This window comes from Neopsephotus bourkii, unplaced genomic scaffold, assembly GCF_033783945.1.
Source record: "Neopsephotus bourkii isolate Nb327-2 ecotype Australia unplaced genomic scaffold, CSIRO-AGI_Nbou_v1 NB_1600, whole genome shotgun sequence".
Taxonomy (NCBI): Eukaryota; Metazoa; Chordata; class Aves; order Psittaciformes; family Psittacidae; genus Neopsephotus; species Neopsephotus bourkii.
The window spans coordinates 721,851-732,059 of record NW_026902076.1 but is presented as its reverse complement, the minus strand read 5'-3'; positions in this window follow the sequence as shown (position 1 = coordinate 732,059).

The following is a 10,209-nucleotide window of genomic DNA, read 5'->3' as shown; positions in this document are numbered from 1 at the left end:
AGGAAACACACTGCTGTGCTTCGGCACCTGCATCCAGTGATGCTCTGGCATGGGAGCTCAGCCATGCTCCTTGAGTCTTGCATGGGACAGTAGCCTAAGCCCAACTGGTACCCAGCACACCAGCTCTGGGACACACATGCCAAGAATGTACAATCCAAGGGCAGCCTAGAAATTAGCTCCTGGGATAAACCCCATGAGCAGTGTAACAAGGGAAGCTCAGCTCCAGCGATGGAGTCCTGGCTGGGGAGTACTGCTGGCACCTCCAGCACCAGAGCAGCACCCCGATAAATGGCATACCTGGAAAGGGAATCTTCTAAATAGCTTACAGTCACTCTTAAAAACAAATCCATACACCCTTGTTTTGGGCTAGCTTACAATTTTGCCAATACAAATCTGAATTTCCTAAAGTTAGTCCTAAGAAGCTCTGCTTCTGTAACCTTGGGTTGCAAGTGCTCTTAGGCAGGAGAAAACTTCCAGTACAGCCTGAACAGTTAAAAATATGACTGTCTCCATGTCCAAGGAAATGCTCAGTCATGAATGTTGTCTGCTCCCTCTAGTCCTCCACAGCCTGTTTTTCCAGTTTTCCTTGAGTACTGAAAATCCACCTCTTCTTTTCCCCCCTTGCAGAAGGTGTCTCTCATTTTCTCCACCCACTGAAGTCTGTACATGGAAATCGTACCTCCAGACAGGCAAGCAGGATCATATACACGTACCCTGCTCTTCTACTCTTCCCTAGACACCACTTATTGCCATGCTTGGAGACAAGATCCTGGGCTAGATGGACCTCCAGACTCCTCCAGGACAGCCATCCTTGTGATGTGGAGATCTACCTTTGCCTAGTACCTACCTAATTGGAGTGAGGAGCATCTTCTTTACTGGGTACTGCTCTTTTTGCCTACATTTTAACATCATCTATGCATTATTCTGAGGCTGCAAAGACTTGAAACTGTGCAGTCCTCTCATAGTAGAGAGACATCTGTGTTTCTAATCCAGAACTAACGTGTTTTATAACAGCGTAAGTCCATCAATTTATGCCACTTCAGACCAAAACCCTACAGATTTCTTCAATATATTTGCCTTCACAATATAAAACTCTGGTGTTTTTCTGTTTTTTTCTGTGCTACAGTTTTTCAAATTTCTCCTGAAAGCAGGAGGAAGCTCTTTAACATCACAGCAATGCCCTGCTCTCCATCACTTACCTACCCAATGTTTTGCACATTCACTGTCAATCATGTGATACCCTGCTTTCCTAACTGCTGTCATTAGACTATTTTTATGTCCTTCACCCTCCTGTGACCAAATTATTTTGGTGAATACAAATTTTTCTCTGGTATTATATTTATTTCTATTAAAATACCTACAAAGATACAATTGTGTGCAGTACAACATTTAAAGTAATTTGATATTATGTTATTTAAGGATCACACCAACGCTATCATCTTGCGCCATTGTTCAGGGATGTGTTTTGGATGGGAATGTTTTTAAGCTGCAGGATAATGTCCCTGTGCATTTTAATTGCTCTATTACATTAATTCTTATGGGAAAATTTGTTTTCCTTTCCACTAAAGCACTAGCCAGCATATTTTTTCGAGCCAGTCTCGTTGTTGAACAGAGCTCCTCTATACTGATTTTTTTTTATCAAAAATCTTTATTTGTGACATTTTTCTTTTAAAAAATTTGCCTTTTCTTCGCAAGAAGTACAGTAATTCTATACTTATGCATGCAGGGCTGCATTTTGTTTACAAGTTTTGTTTTCTATCTTCCTGAATTCTGGTTCCTCCACATATAATCTCTAACAGTGCAACAGACTGGCAGACTTTCAGCCTTTGAACAGACACACTGTTTCCGTAAGCAGTTTGCAGTTTATCTTTCGAGTTTTCCTTTTTATCAGGTGCAGAAACACCAACATTAGGAAGGACTTCTCCTCCATGTAGTCTGAAACCTGTCCCTGTTCAACAGGATCAGGTTTTCTTGGCAGAGCTTGCACTGCAGTTTCAACTAAAGGTTAATTTAGACCTCACCATCCAGGTTGTACATAATAAGAATTCAGTTTGTATTCTTGGACTGATTATATTCTGTATTCTCTGAACTCTCACTTTTAGTTTTAAGGGATCTTCTACCAGCTGAGATTTTCATCTCTAGCTTCCATTACATACTCAGATTCCTTCAACCTTCCAAACCTATATATTAATTTCACAGTCTCAAATCCTTTATCATGAACCAAATTTCTGACATAAAGCTGATACCTCTTAGGAGTTTCGCTACTTCCAGAGGTACATTCTCATTGCATTTCTGCAGCACAACTTGCTCTTTTTCATTTAAATGGAAGCTATGAAACAAATCTAATTCCTCAGACCTATATGTCTGGGTTTTTTTGTGGCAACATTTATGCTCATCACTCATTTCAACAGTATCATTTTCCCTCTGGAAAAGACAAGATTCTTGCAAGGATTTACCTGTCTGGGGATTTTGGCTGCACACATGCTGCTGTGAAATCCTGCTTGTCTTGTCCATTGAAAGGGGCAGAACAATCATCCAGGGCACTCTGAGCTGTACACTGTGTTTGGAGCAGGCTCTGGTCATGGTCCTTGTGGTTCTCTATTGGCTCCATCCTTCTAACCTTGTGAGGACATCAGGCAGGAATAATAATCCAGGCTCCTTCCTTACAGAGACCACATAATCACTTTTAAAAGATCCCTGATGTTGCCTTTGGCAAGGGCAGATGAGACCTAGGCACAGTCTGAGACTGAAAACCTGCATAAGATGAAGCTGGTAATGAAGTTTGTTTTATTCAGTGTTCATGGAGATTCAGAAGTATCAAACAGGTTGTGTGAGCACTACTAGTCCAGGTTAGCATAACACATATTTGGTGTTCATTAGCCAGTTCTTTGTACACGAGAAGCTACGTAGGCAGAAGGACTGATTTAGTGGTGTAACTGCATCTATGCATCTATGCAGGTTTATTCACACAGCCAGGAAAATGGTATAAAACCGTAATTGTGACTTACATATCCTTCTAAGCTAGTAAAACTCCATGGTGTATATGAAATCCAACACAGCACCAATTAACCAGGTAGAAAAGACCCACTGGTACATATGGTGTCATTTAAATCTAACCAGAGCTTATGCTAATGTAGCTTCATGTGGTCACAAGTTTTAGGGCCAAAATCTTTCATTTGTCTAGTTCTCAAAAGTATTAATAGCAGCCAGCAGGTGGGTAATGTCACTAAAGGATAGCACAGATGGTGTTAAAGCCATGAGTCGAAAGAACCTACTTGCTTTCAACTCATCAGAAAGAGCAATCAAACCCTCTCTTGGAGGAGAAGTAACAAGAAACCCATCCCAGGGGATGAACCGCAGAGGTCCTCAGAGCAAAAATGGACTTATGGGATTCCCTGGATGCACATGCATGGACCAAAATATTGGTTATAGGGTAGAGAAAGAGCTGTGATTGAAGGACGTGACAGCAGCATGCTTGGGAGCTTCTATGCTGAGAAAATATTTGAAAGGAGTTTGGGTGGTGATGAGAAAGCCTGCACAGTGCCTTTATTTTGTTGCTCATCCTCATAGAAGAACCCTACAAAAGCCCAAAGCTTGTTTAACAGTCTAAAATTCACTTGCATCCTCAGGAAACATCTGACATACTGGTTCTGTACAAATAACCGTAGCAGTACTGTAGAGATGACTTACTTGGTTTCCCAGTGGGTGTGTGAGTAAATTAGCAAAAATAAATGTCATGTGGCTATGACTTATTCTATGTCTAAAGGGCCTGTTTTCCCTCTGTATTTTTGTTTGTATAACAAGTTCTTAATTAAATACTGTTTTCTAGCATTTGAACTAATGTGATGACACATGATAAAGTTGTTTAGAATTCAAACCTTCCTTGATTTCTCATTGTTGCAAAGGAATAGATAACAGTAATCCGAGCTCCACAAGCCTGCTTTCCCCTAGTTGTATGCGCCTGTAACATCAGCTAAACGGAAGATCTCATGTTCAAAAAAACCCCTACTAATCTGATGGCTTTGTATCGGTATTTTGAGATGATTACACACAAAAAAATAATGTATGGGCTCCCCCTTCTGCCTGAGAACATCAGTGCATGAAAAGGAAGGGTCAGGATGATTTTCTGAAGTGCCAAATGATGGATAGTTCCTGTAAAATACTCTGGGAGATGCGCTGAGCATCTCTGAGAAGCAGGAACAACCTGTTCCCAGACCCACACACCTCTTTGTTAGTCATATCAGGGCTGGCAGCGTAGAGGAAAAGCATCTTTGAGCACTGAGATGTCAATGGAGAACACTGGCAATCTGCAAACTCCAAATGGAAAAAGGCCACCAGGTTGTTTGGAGGGGGAGTTGCTCCCCTTTACTGAACTATAAGTTAGGTTCTCTACATCTTCACTAGAAAGCTCAACTCTCTCTATCCCTGATGGACAGAGACCAGCACTAGGGAAAGGGTGATTTATCCCATGTATCTTCAACACCTCTTCTAGGAAAGGAAAATTGTATTCTAGGTACTTTAGCAAGTAATTCCAGGTACTTCTTACTTCTCTCTTTCAACTGCAAAGACAGGGTAGATAATTTATGTTGATGGGATGCTGTATTTTTAGGAGCTGAAGCAAATGAGAAAGGTGCTCTCTAATTCCTATTCAAGCCTTCCACAAGTTTCAGAGCATCCTTGCAGAAAAAAAAGCATGGAGTGGGAAGCAGATGATCTCATCTGTTTAAAATACAATTTAGCTCATGAGGCCAGAATGATCTGACGACTGGAAGGAAAAGCAAAACTGACTCAAACTGGAGATAAAACATCAGCAGCTCTAACTATGGAAAGAATTGAAAATATACAGAAAGACACAGTGTGCAAATTCATGGTTTATGTAGACCAGAGGAATTGGGGACCTCAGTGGTCTCTCCTGGCTCTAGGATATACCACTGAAGGCAAATTCTGATCTAGAACAAATCTAGATGTGCCCTGGCAAGTCTAGAAGCAACCACTCCAGTATTTCTTGTTCTGATGTGAGTTAATGAAAGTTTGATCCTTGTGTGGGGCAATAAGTTAAGATAATTCATGTGAATATTCAACCTGTAGGTGTCTATTTTAATTCAAGTACTCCCTTCAAGTATACGTACAGCATCACCTATGAACTCAGGTGACTTATGGGAAAGGAGAGTAAGGGATGGCCCCCTCCCACACAGCAGAGCAGCCAAAAACTGGTTGAGAAAGGTATGTACAAAGCTGAAAGTAGAAAACCTCATGTGGCAGGCAGTGGGCAAAGATCCCACTAACCTCTTGGCTATCAAGATGGCTTTCCTTCATTCTTTTAACAGTGACAATTCATTATTTGACCATAGCCTAGAAGTGACTTAGCACTTGCAGCACGTACAGTGGAATGTTTAATGTTACATGAGATCTCTCAAATAATTTGAGGCAGTGAAAGCTGGCTGCGTCTGGCAAAGCCCTGAGCACATAATTTCTATGAGAGTCCCCAAACACAACTGTCATGAAACATCTGTATCAGCCTTAGGACTCGTTAACTGGTTGATTCTTCCCAGTGCTTTACATTTTGATGTCTTTATTTGGCTTTTCATTACTTTAATTTCACAAGGGAGAGAAAGAAACAAAACCTCAGAGAACTGAGGTTCTGCATTGAGTCTGAGCAAGGGTTTCTGTACGACTTTAGGCTGTGTATTTCTGAGACAAAGATGCTGAAAACTCATATTTTGTTACATCTTCACCAGTAACAATACATCATGAAGTGAAAAGAGAGATGAAGATGGAGAAGGGAATCGTTAAGAAGAAATAAATGCCAGGTAGCCTGTTACAGAAGAACCTGAGGGACATTTTCATTCTGAAGCCACTTTCTTCAGATGCAATTTTTTGATCCAATATTTGCTGAATATTAGGAGCCACACCATAGCTGTGAAGCTGTTTGACTATGGAAGAGCCTATTAAGAGACAACATCTCCTCCAGGCAAGCGGTAAGTCATACGCTATACAATGCAACTCTGTGCAAGAGGGATGTCTCCACAAAGAGATGGGCCTTTGAGCCGAGGGGTGGTGGAACAGGTACCTTTGTCCTTCTGGCAGCTACACATTGCTCCTTGTTTCTCTGGTTGCAATGGCCTGCTGCTGTGCAGCAATCTCTCCTTCATGTTATTTGCTTGTAATTACATGGTTCCTTACTTTTCTGAAAATTCTGAAAACATACTGACACAAAAATGATGCTCCTTCCCATCCCAAATATTAAGAGAAAATATGTTAGCGTTTTCTTAGTTTTGCAGCCATCTGTGAGGGAGGGACCAAAGTACATTGACCTGCCTTTCCAACAGTCCTCCCCTGCTCCATGTTTTCAATTAGAAACAGCATCAACAGGCTCCTGAACTTGGATATTAGCAACACCAGTGAAGCAGAGGTCTGAAACCAGAGTCAGCACCGAGGTCCAAGTATCAGAACTGAGCTTCAATTTCCCAGGGAGGTGAATCAAAATACTTAGACCCAGACCTCAGCCTGAGTTCTCTTTACATAAAACATTGAGGTATGGATAGGTAGCTTAGGGAGCATCTAACACCAGTGGTCACCCACATCATGAGGGCTTTTGATTTAGGAGCCAAACTGGTTTGTTTGTCCAATGGGCACGTTTCCAGTGGAGGGCCATGACACCAGCTTTTAGCAGCACACTGCCAACACTTGATATTTATTAAAGCCACAGCTCAGGGAGGGATGTAATTACCTGGGCATTTCCTTTTTAATTTTTAATAAGTTCACATTAAAGTCCAAATAAAGTATTTTTTTCACCAAAGATTGCTACTCCTTTTCTTTTTTAGCACTTCCCTTGAGGTGGTTAACCATTCTTAATACCCATCAATAATTATGTAACTGACGGTATTAGCATTACATCCACAGCAGTAGTCAAAAATGCTGTTTCATTCTTTCTGTCAGATACTCCTTAGTGTACAATAAGCAACACCTATTAGGCACAGAGCAAAAAGGAACCCGCTGGTATTTACCTCTCTCTGATAATATGTGCTAATGAGTTTGTTGCCATTTTATATGAAACATGGTTAAAAGAAATCCCATCCTGTGTCTGTCCTAAGAAGCACAAGCCCTGAGCCTAGACCCTGGGAAGAACCATGTAAGGTTTGTGGCAAGATCAGTGGAAACCTGATGCCCAAATTCAGGGTGCCAAGACCACATCTGTGCCTCCATGTTTGGCTGCAGCCTTTCGGGAGCCACGGGAGAGTTGCCAGCATCCCTTTGCTCTCCCAAAGGACCTGGTCCAGGGGAATCAGTGCCATCAGGCACGGGTGCTTATGCTGCAAGGGGGTAGAAGTAATCCCCTGTCCCTAACTTGCTTTTTATAAGCAGCAGGCGAAAGAACAGGCGAGAACATTACAGTTAGACCTGATTTTATTTTGTCCTTTAGCCACCGGGTGTCACTCTTGTCTATAGGAGAAGTTACGGTCGCTGTTAATACGTTTCGCCGATAAATCCTGCAGCTCTCAGCGGTGACAGCAGTATCCTCATTTATCACAGCTTCCCAGGTTTCAAATCAAATCACCAACTCATTAAATAGGGGGGTATCTGGAGCAGGCATTTTGGCCCGAGGTGCTTTTTTTCTAAACGCAGGCAAAACAGATTAACTTTTTTATTATTATTCATGTAAATGCAGGGGGGAAATTTAGATCCGGGTTTGGACTGGGAGCTCAGGCGGTATCTGGTGGTGTCTGGATCACTGTGCAGCTTCTGGAGACAGGGCAGGTAGAAAAGTGTGGAATGGGCAGAAAAGCATAAGAAAAAGTGTCTTTTGCAGGTCTCTCCTCTACAGAAGTGGAGTCAGAACAACATGATTCAGCAGATGAAGCTATAACATATCCCAGACTCTGAGGTCAAGTTCAGCTTTTACCGATCATGTATGTCAGGAGTACTAGAAGGTAAATGCTGCAAACATTACGTAACTCTCTAAATATGCATTCTTCAGAGAATCAGTGATTGCCATTGTGTTGGGTTCTTTGCTTTTTGAGGACTACAAGATCGTCTTGCAGCCACTAAACAAAACCGTTAAAGTAAACAAAACAACCCTGCTGATTTTGCATTTTTCAAGTTCTCTACAGATTCTCCATTTCCTGCAAAGACAGAAAATCTATTTTATTCTCAAACAAATGAAATCCAAAGTCAAACCTTTATCTGAGGAATGAACCACTCAAATAAAATGCCACACAGCTGGTAAAACCGGTTGCTTTGAAACACGCTGTATCAGCAAACTGGGCAGCTGATAAGAATAATAAGAATTTTTAGTCAATAAGGTAAGAAAATTCTCATCTGAGCCTCATTCTGCCAGCACATAAATTGCTAATATTACCTGGCACTGCTGCCAGAGTTATGAATTTGCATTGAAATCTCACTGTACAGGAGAAGCACCCCAGATGAAGCAAAGCTAAAAGCAATTTCACTGCCATAAATAGGGAACAGATGAGGTTTATGGAAAGATGAGAGCCTGGCTATCGATTTGGGATTCCCTCTGGGTCATAGAGGGAAGAGCATTATGTCCCATAATGCAATGAATTTTATGACCAGAACTTTGAACTTCAGAATAACTTTTAAAAAGTGGAGGCTGGTTACAAAAAGTTCGTTTCAAGCTTTACTCTTTCATAATCCAGTACTGCAGGAAGACTTCAAGAGTTCATTTATTTGCCCAGGACACTGTCCACTGTGAGGGGCCCAGTCTCAAATACCCTTAAAAGTCCACACTAGGATCAGTAAAATTCAGTTATGGATGATCCTGGAAACTATCAATCCTTCAGTTTTACAGAGTTTCTATCAAAATAATAGAGCACAGAAAGGGTTTTGCTTAAATTAATGTGTGCCTCCTGAACCCGTGCGTGTGTGCAAAGTGTTGCATGAAAAATTCAGCAATTCCTTAATAAGAAAAGAAAAGAAAAGAAAAGAAAAGAAAAGAAAAGAAAAGAAAAGAAAAGAAAAGAAAAGAAAAGAAAAGAAAAGAAAAGAAAAGAAAAGAAAAAGGAAAAGAAAAAGGAAAAGAAATTTGATAACAAGCAAAAATTTGACACAACTGATTTGGAGAAACATACTCTCCTTTATCCAGACTTTTTGACCTGTTCTTAATTTCCTTTGTCGCTTTCTTTCTTAATCATAGGTGAAAGAAATATATAACTAAGTTCTCTTCTGTTTTTACCTATAAATGCCTACAAATTTCTGCTATGTTTATATATTGGTATCTTCAGGCTGAAAAGCAAGATAAACCTGAAGACAAAATCAGTGTATCAGAGTAAAACTCAATATCCCAGGGACTGGATAAAACAGAAATGTACAACAGAACAGGTCTTGTTTTTCAAATGCTTTGCCAAATACTTTTGTGCTGAGGACCTGATCATTGAAGATGCTAAAGAGCTGCTGGATGCCCTGAATGCTTCCCAGGATTGTCCCAGTGGTGCTTGGCTTCTTGCAAAAGAGGACCCCAGTGGCAGTTCAGAGTTTGCATACAACTCACTAAGCATTGGAAGATCCTCTGGCTTAGATTTCTAATGCCTGAATGATTTATGGGTAGAAACTAGGTCTACAGCAAATTCATAATTGATGCATCTTGTTTGATATGCAGTCTAACAAAAGAAAAAAAGGACTGAAAATATGATTGATTTGTTGCCTGTTGCAATTTGGAAGAAGACACATCCAAAAGACTGTCACGTTTCTAGATGATCTGTGTTCTAACCCGTTCATACTTTTATCTAGATAAAAAAGAAAGCCAACTTATTCCATTGCAGCTTGGTGATATGCACACTGCAGGCAGAGCGGAAGCACAGGACACATGAAATCGCTTTGATTTGGTTACTTCTAAACAAAGTAAATAAAATTTAGTTGCTCATAGAAAATGAGACAGACTTGTTTCTCTGTCCTCTGTATCACTGCCTTAATCCCTAATATGACCAGGTGGGTACAGCAATAACCGTGGCTCCTCAACCTGATGAAAATAGTGTTGCATTCAGAAACTCAATAAATGAATGGGAGGGACAAGTAATGCCTTCCCCCCCCCCCCCCCCGGATGTTTTGTTAATTAAATTAGCATTTAAATAGCCAGAGCTGATCTGGGAAGTCAGCCCCTCATTACAGTAACTAGGAAGGGGGGAAAGAGCTGGAGACAATTCCCTACAAGATGGGGTTAAGTTGGCGTTTCACAAACTATTTGCCCAGCCT